Genomic DNA, 19,768 nt, shown 5'->3' on the forward strand with positions numbered 1-19,768 from the left:
TATTCCAGCTAATTTGCACTTCATACTTTAAGAACACCATCTTGCGGTACGTTTACGGTTAAAATCATTGCCACATAAAAGAAATTTAGCTGCAGGTTAGCAAATTGCCAAAATATCCACATGGAAGACTGCAATAAGCAAATACATATAGCAATGCTCAATTGGTTGATTCAAGGAACAAGCTACCCCGCAAGGACTTCAATCAAATTACAGAAAATGGAAATGTAGTCATGCCCGAGCTGATAAATTAACGCATTACAGAAATATATTGCACAATCAACTCTCCAATTTCTAATTGATAAATGTTACCAACTTAACAGACTGCCCAGGAAAGAATGAGTGTATGTGGGAATCTCACAGAATTTCTGTTGCTTTGAAGAGACTTGGACATCTTATAAAATAACCGGGAGTGTGCAGGAATATGAAATGGTAGCAGACTGCAAAGATTGACAAATAAATCTATTAAAAAAGGCAGAAATACGCTACTGACCACTCTCCTTCATGCATGTTGCTGACCACCAATCTAGGCTCAATCATACCATCATCTGCTCCACCACAGCATTGAAATACAGTCAAACTCTTTCCCAAGAGTAAAAGAGAGCAAGAGTTATAATAGGCAGAAAGTAAAGCAAGCATAAGCTTGTAGAGGGGAAGGGAAGAAGGAACACCAGGCACCAAAAAGAGCTCAAGAACGTGGGGTTGGGAAAGAAATGCATGTTAATAGAAAGATCCACAAGTTATAACTTAAGGTTTCAAATCCAAAGCAACATCAATTTTGTAGTACAATGCTGCCCCCTTTACTTGAGTGGCTTGAAAATGAAATTCTATAAAGCAATTAACTATACCTGCGATGATGTGTCAAACTAGTGTGTTTTGGGCTAATACGTAATTTTTTTTTGATATAGTTTGTCGTATACTGAACGAATACAGTGAAGGCATCTGACTCAGGTTTTATTTTTTATTTACCTCAGAGCCAGGCTGAAATCCAGCCCGTAATATTAATGTATGTATGCCGTGGGCAAGGTTCAGAATCAAAATTGCTGCCTAGTTTAAAACTTAAGTTCAATACCTGCAATAGATCAGAGTGATTCATAAAGTCAGCATTTTCTCCTTCATGCAATTTAATTTTTGTTTGCAAATAAAGCACAAAATTGGAAATCGCACTATATAGGTCAGCCACAAAGATAACTCAAGGGAAATGAACAGGTCACTGGACTATTTAAATATGTCCTTCTTACATACTGTATTAAACACATGCTTCAACATGCATCCAGCTCATGTTACATCAGATTTGGAAGGATTCAATTCTGATTAATACAAAAAAGAAAATCATTCATTCCCAAGACTCAATTACATCAATGAATAAAAGGCGGCCTAGTTTTGTGCTACCTCAGCCATTCCATCAATATTAAGAAATTGCAGTAGGTGGCAGGGGAGACTGTCCAAAAACAAACTTGAAAAACACCTCACAAACCTCTCAATTGTCACTCAGGTTCTTATCTATATTATAATCTCTTAAGGCATTAAATCTGTTAGTCTAAAAACAGTACAAATTCTCCTAACCTCCAGAATTTTTTTTAAAAATTGCTCCAAGAGTCTTTACTCCATCTGTTGAACTATTTCCTTCTCTCCATTTTATAGAGAAACAAAAGCTTTTTCCATTTTACGCAGTTGACACATTTACCATTGGAAAGCAAGATAAAAAATTAATGGTACAGATATGTTGATCATGTCATTTTCTTTTACTGTCCAAGTTCTAAGGTGCAAGTGAAAACGGTACCTGTGAATAGTCAGCAATATTTCTTGCAGAGTAATTTGCAGACGCCAAATTAAAACCTTTACTAGTTTTCACGATATGAGCTTTTAAACTCTGGGTTCTCATTATTGGACTACATGTTAAAATTAAAGGCCTCTCAAAGATGAATAGCCAAATGGGCTGCATAGTACTAGACAAACCATACACAAGGCCAGCAATGAAACCAACAATCCATGTTGAGGTCATGATGTTGAAGCAATAGTCTCAGGAAAGGAAAACAAATGGCTTGTGTGCCAGGGCCTGGTTGCCATCCAGTGACCTCTGCTGGAAATTTATATATGGTCAGTGGATGAGGGGGAGGTTGCAGTGCCCCACAGCACCTATCCAGAAACACAAAAGGAATAGCAAGAGTAGAACAATATCCAGCATGATTCACCACCTTCATGATAGGAAGGGCAAGAGAAAATTTGATTCGAGAAGGGCATAGAACAAACCATACAAACTTCTGTTGTGTGTGTGCGTAGGAAAAAATAACAATCTTTTTGCAGACCAAAATCCCACAACAGCAATGTGATAAATAACCTATGAATTTATTTTTCGTGATATGTCACTGGAAGAGCTCCCTTTTCTTTAAACAAAAAACTACCATAATTAATTCCGGCTGTACTGCAAGACAAGGCACACAAGGTCTCAGGTTAAATCAGCCAAAGGACAAGATCTCCAAACAAAGAAGCACTCTCCCATTGCTACATTAATGTCCCCGTTCAGCAGCTGAAATGTCTGGTGTGGAGCTTCAACCTCAGTTTGAGAAAAATGTGGAAAAAAAGTATTTTCAGAATTCTGGGGCAAATTGAAACGCTTTGGACATTAAAAATTAATGCTATGATTGTCTTTAGGAAGAGTTTTTCTATTGAGAGGGCAATAGATATCAATATGTGCAAACTAAAGGTCAGTTTCAAAAAGGCAGATATACAGTTAAGAATGTTTGCCATTCCTTAATTATAATAATAATTCCATCTGCTCACGAACATTCAGAACCTTGCTGCTAGCTTCCTGAAAAGGCTGAGCTATAAAAGCATAGAGGAGGCTATTATTTAAATATAACAGGCAAATAACCATTACTTGCATGAATTGTTCATCATTATCCTAAAAACTCCCAACTATTGCTCCATTTACACATTGGGGCTGATTCAACAGCACAAAGACAATTCAGCAACAATTGCAACATTCGCAATCAGAGACAATGAAATCCTCAGGTTTTTTGGGATGCCAGCAGCAAAACAGAATATCTTCTTCTTGCAGCACCTGTGTCAGGTACACCAGACTGAAAAAGGCTGCACAAATGTCAATCTGTTACAGAATAAACCTGCAGCAGAAACAATGCAATTTGGAATTTGGAACTCATTATGAAACTGCTTCTAGGAGAAATATTTCCAAAACACAAATGCAGGCAATACAAGGTTTGTACTTAAAAGATGGCAACATCTTGAAATTTTCTTTTTCTTTACTCTCCCCATCCTAATAGTGATTAAGATGAGACAGCTGCCAGGAATATTCTACCCAAGTAACCATAATTAAATTAAAGTACTAGGTTGAGCCCACTGGATATAGCAAAAGTCATAGGCCCCCAAACATTCTGGATGTAGTATGCAGACTTGTTCTCCAGAACTAGCCAAACCCCTAGCCCAAGCTGTTCCTGGACAGCTACATTGGCATCTACCTGTTCACACAAAGGAAATGGAAATCTAATCCAGTCAATAACTATCTCATTAGTCTATTCACAATCGTCAACAAAGTGTTGGAAGGTGTTGCTGACTGTGATTCTCACTCAGCAGTAACCTACTCACTGATGTTCAGTTTGGTCTCGACCAGATCCATTCAGCTCCTGACCTCATTGCAGTCATTGTCCAAACATGGACAAAAGAGCTGGATTCCCGAGGCAAAGTGAGAGTGACTGCCCTTGACATCAATACAAAGTCTTGCCAAGTGTGGCCTCAGGAGAATATAGCAAAATTGAAGTCAGTGGGGATCAGAGGGAATTCGCTCCATTGGTTGAAGTCTAGAAAGATGGATGGGACCTTGAAAATTGACTGGACCAGCCACCTAAATATGGTAGCTACAAGAGCAGGTGAGAGACAGGGAATTCTGCAGAGAGTACTACACCTGACTCCCCAAAGCCTGTCCAGGACACAGGTCCCGGGTGTGAGACATACTCTCCAGTTGTCTGGATAAGCACAGCTCCAACAACACAAGAAGCTTGATAAAATCCAGGCTAAAGCAACCCACTTGATCAGCGCCTCTTCCTCCACTTAAATGTCCATTCTTTCCACAACTGAAGAACATTGGCTGCAATGTGTACTGTCCACAAGATAAACTGAAGCAACTTGCCAAGGCTCCTTTGACTTCACCATCCAAACATATATCCTCCACCACCTAGAAGAGCTGGGCAACAGGTGCATGGGAACACTACCATTAGCAAGTTCCCCTCCAAGCCACAGACTATCTTGTGCTTATACCATACCAATGCTGCTGGGTCAAACCTTGGAACTCCCTTGCTCTCTGCACTGGTGTACCACACCAAATTGGCTTGCAACAATTCAAGAAGGTAACGTACCCCCACTTTCTCAAGTGTAATTAGGAAAGGCCAATAATTGCTGGTCTTGCCAGTGATACATCACACGGACAAATAAAAAACAGAACTCATGACTTTAAAATGGGAAGGGAGTTACAGCTGCGTGTCCTGGTTCAATTTCAGCCTGTTTTCTAACTGTACTGCACATGAAGGCTACATTCAGACTCAACTCCAGTAGCCCAGCACAACCAAAGTCAACAACTGGACATAAACCATGACAATTAATGCTGCAGTTTAATATACACTAGCAACTCTGCTTTGCAAACATGCAATTTGTTTTTTTAAACAGCTGAAATTACTACAAATAAAGCAATAGCTGGTGGTTGTTCCTTCCAATACATTTTTATAGATATCCTTTCAAGTCAAAAAATATTGAATGCTGCAGGTTATGGGTGGGAAGGTTAACACCCAAGCGAATTTAAGAATTTTTAAACAAACCTTTTGCTATATATAAAAAAATGAATTTGAAGCAGTGTTGCATACAAGGTTTCTGAACTATAGATGGAGAAATAAAGTGGCCATATTTAACATTGAATTGTAAACAAATAGCTTTACAATATTCAGTCAGTCAGTTATTTTTAAAAAGGATGCCATTTTAAAAAAAAAATCATTAATAGAGGTGGTCGTCAGTGGCTAGGTCACCATTTATTGCCCATCCATAATTGCCCTCAAGAAGGTGGTGGAGAGCTGCACTCCATGCAGTTAAGGTACATCCGCAATGCTGTTAGGGAGAGTGATTCAGGAACTTGATCTAGTAAGTGAAAGAACAGTGATATATTTCTAAGTCAGGATGGTGAGTGGCTTGGATGGGAACTTCCATTGGGGTATTCCCATATGTCTGCAGCCCTTGCCCTTCCAGATGGTAGCGATTGTCAGTTTTGAGGTGCTGTCTAATAGATGGCACACACTGCTGCCACTACGCAACAGTGGTGGAAGGACTGAATGTTTGTGGATAGGGTGCTAATCAAGCAGGCTGCTTTCTCCTGGATAGTGTTAAGCTTTGAGTGTTGTTGGGGCTGCACTCTTTCAAGGCAAGTGGAGAATATTCAGCCCGTGTCCTTGCCCTGAAAGAGCCATCCAATGCCAGATTCCTCTCCACAGCATTCCAATTTGATTTCCGTTTCATATTTTTATCCAATTCCCTTTTGAAAATGGTGAAATTTGCATCAATTACCTTTTCAAGCAAGGCCAGACCAGAACAGCATTCTATGTGAAAAAAAAACTCCCCACAGGTTCTTTGGCAACTACCTTTACATTTTGAATGTTGCAATCAAATTTATCCTAACCTTCTCTGCTCTAAGGAGATTAATCCCAGCTTCTCCACAACTGAAATTCCTCATCCCTGTAACATGCCAATCAATAATTTAGTTGCCAGATTTAAGTAAACTGCAATTTTGAAAAAACTATTTCAGTGCCATGTTCAATGCAATAAATTCATTGAACATTCTCACACCAATGAAAAAAATGACGACATTCATACTTGGTACAAACTTAGAAACATGGTCAACTCATCACAAATCTGACAAAATAAATGATGGTCAATATATAAAAATTAAAATGATAGTTCAGATCAAAAAATTAAGATTTTGAATTAACCAGAGTGTTACTACAATTGGAATGAAGTTCAGAGTTTTGGCCATTTCCAAGAAGATTTTTAAACAAATGTGTACACTGCCAATTAACCTTGGAAAGGATGTGTTCTACACAATGGATACACACAATACTTACTGTCTTCTTTATAAGCTCAGCTAAGGGATGACAGGGAACTGAAAGCAGAAAGCTGAAAAGTATTCTCAAAGATAACAATTATAAGAACATAGAATTATGAGCAGGAGTAAGTCATTTGGCGTTCAAACCAGCACCACCATTTGACATGATCATGGCTGATATTTAACCTCAACTCCACCTTCCTGCACTATGTATTCCAGGTGTGATATGATCAATGATCTAATTGCAATACACCACCAGTCTCAGGACTGTTTTGTGCCATTTGTCGCTGAATTACTGTAACATGAAAAATTCACTTCCATGTGCAAACAATTTCTCCATTAGAACCTTGAATTAGGTTTATAAATCAACTTTGGAACAGAACACTATATATTGTTTAATATTGTGAAATTGGGATGTTGCAACATATTTATAATACTGTCAATTATACATTGGTGTGGCCAGTTTCCAATTGATAGTTTCGGCTTGGAGGGCCGAAGGGCCTGCTTCTGTGCTGTACTTTTGTTTGTTCTTTGTAATTTTAGTTTAACTTATTATGTTAAAAGGAGAGTAAAAGTGCAAAGAATCACGGATTGCTTTCTGACAAAAACTCTATATTTGCAATACAGTGCACCTACCACAACGCAAACCTTGGGTTGCAGTTTGAGTATTGTTAGAGGAAATGCCATACTCTGGGAGATTTTCTGCCCCCCCCGCCGATGTGTTTTTTGGCGGCGGGAGGCAGCCGGCCAGGTCGTCTGGTCCCGCTATTGTCAACGGGATTTCCCACTGAAACCACAGTGGGGGTTCACCATCAGCAGGACCGGGAAATCCCACTGGCAAGAACCGCCGAAAAATCAAGTACAAGTGAATATATGCAAATTAGTTTGATAAAACTAAATATATTTGCAATTTTGGAATCCCAAGACTAGCATTTTCAGCAGTTGACAATGAAGGAATGGAATTAGGTCTTGCTGCTGTGAAGTCAGTTTGGAAATGTGTGCCAAAGTCTGTTAATACTGTGAGATAAAAAAAATCAGCAGCTACATATGCATCACTTACCAACAAAAATAAATCATCTCCTGAAACAAATGTTTTAAGTTTACAAAGGCGAAAAAAAACTATTGTACTTTGGATACTGTTGTTAAGGATGGTCTTTCAAAGTTTATCTATGAGCGCCACCTACACTAAAAGAATGGTGGTGCAGTTCCACAGTAAGTGCAAAGTTCTGCAACTAACATGTTTAAATATACAATTAATTTCAGAAGATGACATCCAAATTTATATATCGAATTGAATGCAAAAGCAATAACTGAAGCAGTAACCATTGTCCATTGTAAAACTGTGTTTTTCTGAATTATGATTTATAATTGACCCATTGTTCATTTTAATGCACTACTCTGCTTGGGGGTGCGGGGGGAGAGAGAGAAGAGATACAGAGAGAAAGAGGGCTGGAGAATCCTTACAATGCAAAATTAGAAGAATTTCAGATATTATAACCAACCTTTATAAAAAGCCAAAACCCTAAAAATATTTTAAATCAAACAGACAGGGAAAAGGGAATGGGGCTATAAACTACCACGTCATTTTTTTTCTTGCGGAGGCTTAATGAAAGTCAACCCAATGTACCTAATGTTTTAATTTTCCTTACCTAGAAGCCTAACCCATAACAATGCAAAGAAAGGCACCAGTTATGAAAATAATTAATTAATATTACGCTAGAGGCATGTTAAAGCTGGGATTTGAAAAAAGTAAAATCCATCTGGTAAAGATAAACTGGGGAAAGAGGAAGTGGGGAAACTGCATATGTACACAATATGAACTGCTTCACATCAGCAGTACAGTTCCAGTCTAAATCTGGCCCAATTTAAAAACTGCTCAGGCAGTTCAGCAGACTATGGACAAAAGTTACTAACCACCAGAAACTTCCAGCTAGAAATCTTTATTGCAGCTGCTAGTTATGAGCATTCAGCAATACTGTAAATCATTGCAAGGCCATATTTAGAATTGTCGGTTCAATTTTGCATTCAATGTCTTTAAAACTACCCCAATTTTCTAGGCATAATTCAGGAAAAAGTAACCGACTGTTCTGGAATTTGGAAGTCTTACATGGATGGGAACGGAGATTAACTGGTTTACACCAGAGAAAAAAAGGACCGAGGAAAAACATGATCCAAGATGTTGAAAAAAGGCAAACGGCATAGGTCTACAAGTATGCACCATAAAACCACAAAGTCTCAAAGACAGCTCAAAATAACCGCACGCCTGATTTAAATTAGTAAACTAAATAAAGGGAAAAGGATAGTTAAATATAAGAAATGGGAATAATAAATGTTCCATTGTTTAATAGATTACCAAAGATAATGCAAGTATATACATATAACTTTCAGTCAAGCATTTCTTGAAGATAAAGCTTCAATTGGTTGAATAGCATTTTCTCATTCCATGCTTTCCTATGGAACATGTTTTCCGATGGAAAATTTCTGAAAACTACCCTGAAGATTAAAAATAAGCTTGGAAAAAGTCTATTGATCCATTAGGTTGGTACTTGATCTGGACTATATATATCACAGACTCCTTAAGCGAAGGCAACATGCTCTTGTACCCGTGTACCATTTTTTATTATTATTAGGATGACACTTAAGTGACCCTAACCATTCAAGTTTCACATGTTATATCCAAATTTTCACCTTGACTCAGGGCTAGCACTCTGGCATATACGACAGAAGGTTGTACATTGATCCTCACTCTGGAGACTTGGGCACCTCATCTTGGCTGACACTACAATACAGCACTGAGGGTGTACTACATTGTAAAAGGTTCTCTCTTTCATATGTTGCATCAGGTGAATGAAGTCAATTGCATGGCATTCGAAGAGAAGCAGTGCTTTCTCAGCATCCTGGCCAATATTTAACTCTCAACCAAGGCACTAAAAGAAATAGATTTTCTGGTAATTTATCTCCAGGAAGGGAATGAGAACATAGTAACAAAGAAAGGCATAGAAAACTAAGAATCATAATGAATGGTGTGGAAAGAGCAAAGGTTAGATGGAGGATAAAAGGTAAATCAGCCCAGAATGTTGTTGAAATACATGAATGTTAATGAAAGGAGAAAGAATCATAATGAATAGCGTAGAAAGAGCAAAGGTTAGATGGAGGAAAAAAGGTAAAGCAGCCCAGAATGTTGTTGAACACATGAATGTTAATGAAAGGAGTATTATAAATAGAGCTGAGGAGCAGTAGCTACATAGTGCCACATGGAGTTAAGCTGCAGTGGTTGCAATCTAGTTTACATATGGGAAGGATTGAAAACTAAACATTCGTGGCTACACTGCATTCGAGATAGGAAAGAAAAAAAAAGAGGGGCAGTGGCAATATTTCAGAGAAACCATACAGTAGAGGGTTCAAAGACTGAATCTATTTGGTTAGTTATGAAACAGAAAAAAGCTATTACATTGTTGAGTGCCAACCAAAATGACAGATGGGGAGAAAATCTGTAGGCAATTTGAGCAATATGTACAAGTGAAAGGGCAGCAACAGTAAAGGATTTCAATTATCCTAACACAGAGTGGGGACAAAAACGTGAGTAACGGTAAGGGAGTAAAGAAACAGAAGATAGGAGCAGGAAGTGGCCATTCAGCCCATCGACCCCGCTCCGCTATTCGTCATGATCATGGCTGATCGTCCAACTCAATAGCCTAATCCTGCTTTCTCCCCAGAACCCTTGATCCCATTTGCCTCAAGTGCCATATCTAGCCGCCTCTTGAATGTATTCAATGTCTTAGCCTCAACTACTTCCTGTGGGAAGACATGTCTCATCTCTGTCCTAAATAGTCTACCCTGAATCTTCAGACTGTGACCCCTGGTTCTAGACACACCCACCATCAGGAACATCCTCCCTGCATCTACCCTATCTAGAATTTTATAAGTCTCTGTGAGATCCCCCCTCATTCGTCTGAACTCCAGCGAAAACAATCCTAACCTAGTAAATGTCTCCTCTTACGTCAGTCCTGCCATCCCCGGAATCAGCCTGGTAAACCTTCACTGCACACCCTCGAGAGCAAGAACATCCTTCCTCCGAAAAGGAGACCAAAACTGTACACAATCTTCCAGGTGTGGCCTCACTAATACCCTGTATAATTGCAACACATTCTTGCTCCTGTACTCGAAACCTCACGCAATGAAAGCCAATATACCATTGGCCTTCTTTACCGTCTGCTGCACCTGCATGCTTACCTTCAGCGACTGGTGCACAAGGACACCCAGGTCCCGCTGCACACACCCCTCTCCCAATTAACAGTCATTCAGGTAGTAATCTGCCTTCTTGTTTTTGCTTTCAAAATGAATAACCTCGCATTTATCCAAATTATTCTGCATCTGCCATTAATTTGCCCACTCACCCAACCTGTCCAGATCATGCTGAAAGATCTCTGCATCCTCATCACAGTTCACCCTCCCACCCTAGTTACATCTTCAAACAATTCCAATAGATTTGTCAAGCATGGTTTACCCTTCATAAATCCATGCTGACTGTCTGATCCTGCTATTGTTTTCTAAATGCTCCGCTATTAAGTCCTTGATAATAGATTCGAGAATTTTCCCCACTACCAATGTTAGGCTCACTGGTTGATAATTCCCTATTTTCTCTCTACCTCCTTTTTTGAATATTGGAGGACATCAGCTACCCTCCAATCTACAGGGACTGCTCCAGAGTCTATATAATCCTGGTAGATGACCACCAATGCTTCCACTATTTCGAAAGCCACTTGCTTAAGTACTCTGGGATGTAGATTATCAGCCTTCAATCCCATCAATTTCCCCAGCACCAGCGTTCCTTGAATGTTTGCCATTGCCTGTTCACTGTCATCCCTTTAAGTAACTCTCCCCAATCTATCGAAGCCAACTCACGCCTCATATCCTCATAGTTCCCTTTATTTATATATTTATTTTATTTTTTTAAAATTTAGAGTACCCAATTCATTTCTTCCAATTAAGGGGCAATTTAGCATGTTCAATCCACCTACCTTGCACATCTTTGGATTGTGGGGGTGAAACCCACGCAAACACAGGGAGAATGAGCAAACTCCACACGAACAATGATTCAGAGCCGGGATCAAGCCTGGGACCTCAGCGCCGTGAGACTGCAGTGCTACCACTGCGCCACCTTGCTGCCCTATAGTTCCCTTTATTAAGATTCAGCACCCCAGTCTCCAAATCAACTACTTCACTCTCCATCTTGATAAAATATTATACATGTTATGGTCGCTCATCCCCAAAGGGTCTCGCACAGCGAGATTGGTAATGATTCCCTTCTCATTACACAGTACCTAGACTAAGATGGCCTGCTCTCTAGTTGGTTCCTCCACATATTGGTCAAGAAAACCATCCCGCATACACTCCAGGAATTCCTCCTCTACATTACTGTGGTTAATTTAATTTGCCCAATCTATGTGCAGATTAAAATCACCCATGATTAGAGATATTCCCTTATCACATGCATCTCTAATTTACCGTTTAATGCCATTCCGAACATCACCACTGCAGTTTGGAGGTCTATATATGACGCCCACTAGTGACTTTTGTCCCTTGGTATAGACCCCACGTTGTCAGAGCCAATATCCTTTCTCATTCTTGTGTTAATTTTCTTTTTAACCCGCAATGCCACTCCACCACCTTTTCCTATTATGCCTGTCCTTCCTAAATACGGAATACCCTGGGACATTTAGTTGCCATCCCTGGTCACCCTGCAGCCATGTCTCCATAATCCCAATTATATCGTACCTGTTTACATCTATCTGTGCGATTAGCTCGTCCACTTTATTGCAAATGCTCTGCGCATTAAGGCACAAAGTCTTTAGCTTGTCTTTTTAACGTTGTTTGTGTTGCTCCCTATTTTTTCCACTACAGCCCTGTTTGAATTTTGTCCTTGGTTTCTTGGTCTATCACTTTTCTTATTCCCCTTTCAACCTTTCGATTTTGTCCGTGCTCCCTCCTTCTCTGACTCCTTACATAGGTTCCCGTTCCCATCCCTGACATATTAGTTTAAACCCTCCCCAACTGCTCTTGCAAACACGCCCCCCACGACATCAGTCCCACTGCTGCCCAGATGTAATCCGTCCAATTTGTACAGGTCCCACCCCCCTCAGAACCGGTCCCAATGTCCCAGGAATTTGAAACCCTCCCCCACCACCATCTCTTCGACCACATATTCATCCGATAGACCCTGTCATTTCTACTCTGACTAGCACGAGGCACCAGTAGTAATCCTGACCTTGGAGGTCCAATTTCTTAACTTTCTTCCTAGCTCTCTGTATTCTGCTTTTAGGTCCTCATCCCTTTTTTTTGTTAAACCTATGCCGTCTGTATCACCCTGTACCACGACCACTGGCTGTTCACACTCCCCCCTCCTGTGCCTGCTCCAAGACATCCTTGACCCTAGCACCAGGGAGGCAACATACCATCCTGGAGTTTTGTTTGTGGCTACAGAAACACCTGTCTATTCCCGTTACAATCGAGTCCCCTATATCTTTTTTGCACTGGCACACTTTACCCCTCCCCTCTGCAGCAGAACCAACCATGGTGCAACGAGTCTGGCTGCCAGTTTTCAGCCCCAAGAGATCATTCCTCCGAACAATATCCAAAACGGTATATCTATTTCGCAGGAAAATGGCCGCAGGAGATTCCTGCACTACCTGCCTATCTCTCTTGCTCTCTCTGGCAGTCACTCATTCCCTTCCTGGCTGCGCAGTCTGAGCCTGCGGTGTGACCACCTCTCTATATGTGCTATCCATGATACGCTCTGCCTCGTGGATGCTCCAGTGTCCCCAACTGCCGTTCCAGCTCTGAAACTTGAGCTTCCAGGAGCTGTAGCTGGAGATACTTCTCGCACACATGCTGACCCGGGGAACTGGAACTGCCCCCGGCCTGCCACATGGAGCAAGAGGAGCAAACCAACACTTTGAGCTCTCCTGCCATGGTTTACCTCTTTAAATTAAATTAAACCTTGGAATTTCTAAACTGCATACAGGAGAACAAACTTAATCAATCTGTGTCCTGTCTAATGAGGAAGGAAGCATTGTTGAATGGAGTTTTGGGAATTGAAGTCAGTGACTTCCAGTCGGAGAACACCTGGGCAAAAGTTATATTAAAATTTGGTTTGAAGTAACTACAGAAGTGTTCAAAGACAAATCGAAAGATAAAATATTGAACTAGAACGGAGTCAATTCCAGTGATTGGAGAAGTGATCTAGGGTAGATGGACAGGAAACAGAGGCTGCCCACAAGAACAAAAGAGTAAAGACTGGTCTCAAAAGCCAAGATAGTTTGAGTACAAGCCAAAAACATACTTCCCGCAGGAGGAAAGGTAGGGCATGCAAAGACATAACTTGCTGGAATACACAGGAAATATTTTAAAAATCAAACATAAGGTAGTGACAAATGTCAGTTACGGAATACTGCAGAATGCAGACCGAATACAAAGTGCAGTAAAACATTGGAAAAGATAGAAGGAGGGCAAAAATAGAGAATAAGAAAATATCAACAGGTAACATGAAAAGTAAAAGAACAGTTAAAGAAATGGTGGAGCCGATTGGAGAAATATCCTTCATATAGACAGTGGCATGACTGAGGTATTGAAGGAGTATTTTGTGTCTGTCTTCGCCAAACAGGAAGATGAAGTTGATATCATGGTAGAGGAAGGAAGGCAGATACTGGGCAGCTTAAAAATAGAGAAGTGATAGAAACATGGAAAATAGGTGCAGTAGTATTCGAGCCTGCACCACCATTCAATATGATCATGCAAAATCAGTATCCCACTCCCGCTTTCTCTCCATACCCCTTGATCCTTTAGCTGCAAGGGCCACATCCAGATCCCTCTTCAATATATCCAACGATCCAGGCCCCAACAGCTTTCTGTGGTTCGCAACTCTGAGAAGAGGTTCTTCCTCATCTCAGTCCTGAATGGCTTACACCTCATTCACCTGAGGAAGGAGCAGTGCTCCGAAAGCTAGTGTTTGAAATGAACATGTTGGACTTTAACCTGGTGTTGTAAGACTTCTTACTGTGCCGTATTCTTAGGCTATGACCCCTAGTTCTGGACATTGGGAACATTCTTCCTGCATTTATCTGTCCAGTCAGGATTTTATATTTGTCCACGAGATCCCCTCTCATTCTTCTGAACTCCAGTGAGTACAAGCCCAGTCGATCCAGTCTTTCTTCATATGTCAGTCTTGCCATTCTTGGAATTAGCCTGCTGTACCTTCACTGGACACTTCAATAGCAAGAATGTCCTTCCTCAAACTAGGAGACCAAAACTACGCACAATACTCAAGGTCCTGTATAACTGGTCCTATACACCAAGGGCCTGTATAACTGCAGCAATACATCCAGACTCCTGTACTCAAATCCTCTCACTATAAAGGCCAGCATGTCATTAGCTTTCCTCACCGCCTGCTGTACCTGCATGCAAACCTTCAGTGACTGTTCCACCATGACATCCAAGTCTCGTTGCACTTCACTTCCCCTTTTCTTAAACTGCCAATATTCAGATAATAATCTGCCTTCTTGTTTTTGTCACCGAAGTGGATAACCTTACATTTACCCACATTATATTGCATTTGCCCACTCAGCCAGCCTGCAGCCTCTTGGCATCCTCCTCACAGCACACACTGCCACCCAGCTTAATGTCGTCTGCAAATTTGGAGATATTGCATGTAATTCCTTCGTCCAAATAATTAATGTATATTGTGAACAGCTGGGGTCCCAGCATTGAACCCTGCAGTACCCCACTAGTTACTGCCTGACAGTCTGAAAAGGACACGTTTATTTCCACTCTCTGCTTTTGTCTGCCAACCAGTTCCCTATCCATGTTGGGGAGCACGGTAGCACAAGTGATTAGCACTGCGGCTTCACAGCGCCAGGATCCCAGGTTCGATTCCCTGCTGGGTCACTGTCTGTGCGGAGTCTGCACGTTCTCCCAGTGTCTGCGTGGGTTTTCTCCGGGTGCTCCGGTTTCCTCCCACAGTCCAAAGACGTGCCAGTTAGGTGGATTGGCCATGATCAATTGCCCTTAGTGACTCAAAAAGGTTAGGAGGGGTTATTGGGTTACGAGGATAGGGTGGGCGTGGGCTTAAATGGGTCGGTGCAGGCTCGGTGGGCCGAATGGCCTCCTTCTGCACTATGTTCTTTGTTCTAATACATCACCTCCAACACCATGAGCTTTAATTTTGCTCACTAATCTCGCGTGGGACCTGGTCAAAAGCCTTTTGAAAGTCCAGATACACAACATTCATTGGTTCACCCTTGTCCACTCCACTGCTCACATACTCAAAATTCCATAAGATTTGTCAAGCATGATTTCCCTTTAGTGAATCCATGTGGACTTGGACCGATCCTGTCCCCACTTTCCAAATGCTCAGTTATTACATCCTGAATAATGGGCACCAGCATTTTCCCCACCACTGATGTCAGGCTAACCGGTCTATAATTCCCCGTTTTCTCTCTTCCTCCTTTTTCAAAAGTGGAGTTACATTAGCCGCCCTCCAATCCATTCTATCCACTCGAGTGGATAGAATGCTGGAAAATGATCACCAATGCGCCCACTATTTCTAGAGCCACTTCTTTAAGTACGCTGGGATGCAGAGCATCAGGCCCTGGGAATTCATCGGGTTTTAATCCCATCCTGACTATTAAGGTTTTCCTTCGGTTCCTCCTTCATGCTAGACCCTCTGTCCCCTAGGATACCCGGAAGGTTATTTGCGTCGCCTTAGGTGAAGACAGATCCAAAGTAATTGTTCAACTGGTCTGCCATCTCTTTGTTACCCATTGTGAATTCATATGATTCATTTGACTCTTTTCACATAACTATAGAAGCTTTTGCAGTCAGTTCTTATGTTTTCTGCAAGCTTACTCTCGTATTCTATTTTCCCCTTCGGAATTAAACCCTTTGACCTTCACTGCAGAACTTTTAATTTCTCCCAGTCCTCAGGCCTGCTGCTTTTTCAGGCCTCCTCGTTGGCTTAAATACTATCCCTGATTTCCCTTGTTAGCCATGGTTGAGGTTCATTCCCCATCTTACCCTTGTGCCAGACAGGGATGTACAATTGTTGAAGTTCATCCACGTGTTCTTTAAATGTCTGCCATTGCCAATTCACGTCTCATACAATCAAAGTTAGCTTTCTTTAAGTTCAGGACCCTCGTCTCAGACTTAACTGTGTCACTCTCCATCTTAATGAAGAATTCTACCATATTATGGTCACCCTTCCCCAAAGGATCTCACACCACAACGTTGCAAACTAATCCTCTCTCATTGCACAATACCCAGTCTAGGGTGGCCTGCTCTCCAGTTGGTTCCTCAACATATTTGGTTGAGAAAACCATCCCTTATACATTCCAGGAAATCCTCCTCCAGCACTTTGCTACCAGTTTGATTAGCCCAATCAATATGCAGATTGAAGTCACCCATAATAAGCTGCTGTACCCTTGCTGCACACATCTCTAATTTCCTGTTTGATGTCATTCCAACCTCAACTACTGTTTGGTGGTCTTTTTTACAACTTCCACTAACAGTTTTTGCCCTTTGGTGTTCTGCAGCTCCAGCCATGCAGATTCCACATTGATCAAGCTTATGTCCTTCCTTACGAAGCGTTTGATAAGGTTCCCCACGGTAGACTACTGCATAAAATACGGAGGCATGGGATTCAGGGTGATTTAGCAGTTTGGATCAGAAATTGGCTAGCTGGAAGAAGACAAAGGGTGATGGTTGATGGGAAGTGTTCAGACTGGAGTCCAGTTACTAGTGGTGTACCACAAGGATCTGTTTTGGGGCCGCTGCTGTTTGTCATTTTTATAAATGACCTGGAGGAGGGCGTGGAAGGATGGGTGAGTAAATTTGCAGATGACACTAAAGTCAGTGGAGTTGTGGACAGTGCGGAAGGATGTTACAAGTTACAGAGGGACATAGATAAGCTGCAGTGCTGGGCTGAGAGGTGGCAAATGGAGTTTAATGCAGAAAAGTGTGAGGTGATTCATTTTGGAAGGAATAACAGGAAGACAGAGTACTGGGCTAATGGTAAGATTCTTGGCAGTGTGGATGAGCAGAGAGATCTCGGTGTCCATGTGCATAGATCCCTGAAAGTTGCCACCCAGGTTGAGAGGGTTGTTAAGAAGGCATATGGTGTGTTAGCTTTTATTGGTAGAGGGATTGAGTTTCGGAGCCGTGAGGTCATGTTGCAGCTGTACAAAACTCTGGTGCGGCCGCATTTGGAGTATTGCGTGCAATTCTGGTCGCCGCATTATAGGAAGGATGTGGAAGCATTGGAAAGGATGCAGAGGAGATTTACCAGAATGTTGCCTGGTTGGAGGGAAGATCTTATGAGGAAAGGCTGAGGGACTTGAGGCGCTTTTCGTTAGAGAGAAGAAGGTTAAGAGGTGACTTAATTGAGGCATACAAGATGATCAGAGGATTGGATAGGGTGGACAGTGAGAGCCTTTTTCCTCGCATGGTGATGTCTAGCACGAGGGGACATAGCTTTAAATTGAGGGGAGATAGGTATAGGACAGATGTCAGAGGTAGGTTCTTTACTCAGAGAGTAGTAAGGGCGTGGAATGCCCTGCCTGCAACAGTAGTGGACTCGCCAACATTAAGGGCATTTAAATGGTCATTGGATAGACATATGGATGATAAGGGAATAGTTAAGATGGGCTTTAGAGTGGTTTCACAGGTCGACGCAACATCGAGGGCCGAAGGGCCTGTACTGCGCTGTAATGTTCTATGTTCTATGTTCCTACTGCATTAATCTCCTCTTTAACCAGCAATGCTATCCCATCTCCCTTTCCTTTTATCTTTCCTGAATATTGAATACCCCTGGATGTTGAGTTCCCACCCTTGGTCACCCTGGAGCCAGGTCTCCATGATCACAATTACATCATACCAGTTAATGATTGTCAGCGCAGTTAATTCATCAACCGTATTACAAGTGCTCCTCGCATTGAGACACAGAGCCTTCAGGATTGTTTTCTTGAAATTTAATGCCCTTTTAGCATTATGATATAATGTGGCCCTTTTTGATTTTTGTCTTTGGTTTCTCGCCCTTTCAATTTTCTCTTTACTGCCTTTTGTTTCTGTCCCCAGCTTGCTTCCCTCCGCCTTCCTGCATCGGCTCCCATCCCCCTGCCATATTAGTTCAAATCCTCCACAACAGCACTAGCAAATACTCCCCCCTTGGACACTCCTGCCCAGGTGCAGACCGTCCAGTTTGTACTGGTTCCACCCCCTCCACTACCGGTTCAATGTCCCAGGAATTTGAATCCCTCCCTCAAGTCACATATTTATCTTGGCTATTCTGCCATTCCTACTCAGACAAGCACATGACACTGGTAGCAATCCTAAGATTACTACCTTGAGGTTCTGCTTTTTAACTCCTAACTCCCCAAATTCAGCTTGTAGGACATCATCCCGTTTTTTGTGCTACACAAGTTCATATCACTCAACTTTTACAAGTTACCCAGTCCAGATAGCTGTTCAAGGAATCTAGGGGAGAAATAGCAAATACTCAGGCCACAACTTTTCCTCCAAGAGTGATAAATCTTATATCCCTGGTCATCAAGGAGGTATAAGCCAGTAAATACAGATCAGTCTAGCCATCAGCAGTTAAAATTTAATTCTCACTTAGAAAAACATGGATTAACAAGGACAGCTAGCCAGTTACGAAAGACAAATCCTGTCTGACTAACCTTGTCGGGATTTTTAAATGAAGGAACAAAGAGGCTGAAGAAGGTAGTGTAGTAGTTGATGCTTATATGGACTTTCAAATATTTAATAAGTAACATAACAGGCTTTTTGGAAATAAAATCAAATGGCATTAAAGATCAGTGGTAACTTGGCTACATAATTGGCTGAGAAATTGGAGGCAAAGTAGTGATGAACAGATGTTTGTTTTCTGACTAGAGAAGTATACAGCGAAATCCCCAGTGGTTGATTATTAGGACCACTTTTCTTTTAAATACATAAATGATCTAGACCTGGGTACAGAGAATATAATTTCCAGGTTGGTGGGTTCCATAAAACCTAACAACACAGTTAATAGTGAGCAGGATAATAGCAGATTTCAGAAGGACATAGACAGAGGATAAATGTGAAATTATGCACTTGAGGGAGGAACATGCAGGTAGCATAATCTGAATGATACTACTTTTGATGCAATGCAGGAGCAGGGGGAATTGGGAGTGTATACTCACAATTCTACGAAAATGATGGGATAAGTTGAGGTGGTAATTAAGAAAGAGAGAGGAGACTTGGCTTTGTAAACGCAAAAAAAGGTAGTCATCTGACACTTGACTAATCACTGGTTTGTTGGCCTTAATCAGCTGGAGTAGGGCATACAATTCTGAGCACTTAAAGAAAGTTAAGGCCTTGATGAGGTTACAGACGAGGTTTTACCAGGAATGAGACAGTTCAGTTCTGTGAAGAGATTGGAGAAATTGTACGGAGATGGCCAGACTCTGTGTTGTTGCCAATCATCGCCTGGAACTTGTTACTTAGCCCCAAGTCCAAATGTTGTCCAGATCTTGCTGTGTGGCAGAAGAGCCACTTCATTCTCTAAGGAATTGCAAACAAAATCGAAAACGGTGCAAACATCCAGTTTTCTTTTCCAATCTTATGATGGAGGGAAGGTCA

At 41.5% G+C, this 19,768-nt stretch overlaps 1 protein-coding gene across 1 annotated transcript in view; it reads right to left on the reverse strand.

Moving 5' to 3' along the window:
* ctnna1 (catenin (cadherin-associated protein), alpha 1) overlaps positions 1 to 19,768 on the reverse strand; it is a 199,192-nt gene that overhangs the window by 72,855 nt on the left and 106,569 nt on the right. The window lies entirely within an intron of this gene.

This window comes from Scyliorhinus torazame, chromosome 7 (assembly GCF_047496885.1).
Source record: "Scyliorhinus torazame isolate Kashiwa2021f chromosome 7, sScyTor2.1, whole genome shotgun sequence".
Taxonomy (NCBI): Eukaryota; Metazoa; Chordata; class Chondrichthyes; order Carcharhiniformes; family Scyliorhinidae; genus Scyliorhinus; species Scyliorhinus torazame.